Here is a 1,582-nt window from a genome sequence, read left to right on the forward strand (position 1 = left end):
AAACTCAAAGAATGGGAGAAAATCTTCACCAGCGACACATCTGACAGAGGTTTAATATCCAGAATACATAACAAACTCCAAAAACAGAGAAGCAAGACAAGAAGTAACCCAATTAAAAGGGTTAAGGAGCTGAACAGTGAGTTCTGAAAAGAAGAAGATGGCTAAGAAGCAACTTAAAAGATGTTCAACATCACTCACAAATAGGGAAATGCAAATTAAAACCACTTTAAGATTTCATCTTACCCCAGTCAGACTGGCTAATATCAAGAGAACAAACGATATCAAATATTGGAGAGGATGTGGGCAAAGAGAACACTCATCCACTGCTGGTGGGGCTGCAAACTTGTTCAACCCAATGGAAAGCAGTGTGGAGAAACCATGGTGGAGGGGTTAGACAATTGAACCTCCCATTTGACCCAGTTATACCATTCCTTGGCATATATCCAAAGAACTCATCCTATTGCAGAGACACTTGTACATCCATGTTTGTTGCTGCTCTTTTCACAATAGCTAAGAGATGGAAGCAACTTAAGTGTCCCTCAATTGACAAGTGGATAATGAAAATGTGGTTCTTTTATACGATGGAGTTTTACTCAGCAGCAAAGAAAGATGAAATCCTGAAATTTGCAGGTAAATGGATGGAACTAGAAACTGTAATACTAAGTGAAGTAACACAGACTCAGAAAAAAAAATCGACATATGTTCTCCCTCAGATGTGGAGCCTGGAACCAAACCCTGATAAATGAGTATGTATCCAGACATAACTATAGGAACACGCATAAATGGAAAGGAACCAGGGAGGTAAAGGAAAAGAAAGAACCCAAAAGAGAACAACAGTAGGAAATGGGCGTTAATAAGGGAGATATGGATAAAAATTGGGTTAGTTTAAGGGAGGGGGGAGGGAAGGGTATACAAGGAACCTAGGGGATAAAGGGAAAGAAGGAGCTCAAGAGAGGTAGGACCGACCATAGGAGAAGGGTATTAGTAAGGGAGAAAGGGGGGAAATGGGGGAAAATGGGGGCAACTTAATTGGGGAAACCATGATGGAGGGGTTAGAAAATACAAGAGATAAATAATGCCTAGTTTCAAAAACCAGAGGGAACCATATTACGCAAACAACCTACTGAGAAATTATACATACCAGATCAAGAAATATATGTCTAGGTAAGTTTTATCTGAGAACAATTATTCTTTGCTCAAGATTTATCTACATGTCACACAGTAATTAAAAGTACCAGGTTGGTGGAACTAACCTTCTTGGATGTTTAACAGACATACTTTGAGGCCTATAATAATTTGGTCAGAGGGACATAAAGGACAGTTTTTGCTCCTTGCCCTTTTAGGTCGACTAGTTCTAGGAGACTATGAGCATCTCCCAAAATCCCCTGTAATTGTGATGGGTCACCTGTCCTCTTGATCAAGGAGACTGAGGAGACCCCAAGACATGGACTTGAACCAGTGACCAGACTACAAAGCAGAGGGTCAACATAGAGGATTCATTTCCTCCATGCTTCCAAGTGAAGCCAACCATGGTTGAGCCAGAACTTTGATTTATCTTCACATAGGCAGAACTGGTAAAAGA

The sequence above is a fragment of the Nannospalax galili genome, unplaced genomic scaffold (assembly GCF_000622305.1).
Source record: "Nannospalax galili isolate Female #2095 unplaced genomic scaffold, S.galili_v1.0 scaffold323, whole genome shotgun sequence".
Taxonomy (NCBI): domain Eukaryota; kingdom Metazoa; phylum Chordata; class Mammalia; order Rodentia; family Spalacidae; genus Nannospalax; species Nannospalax galili.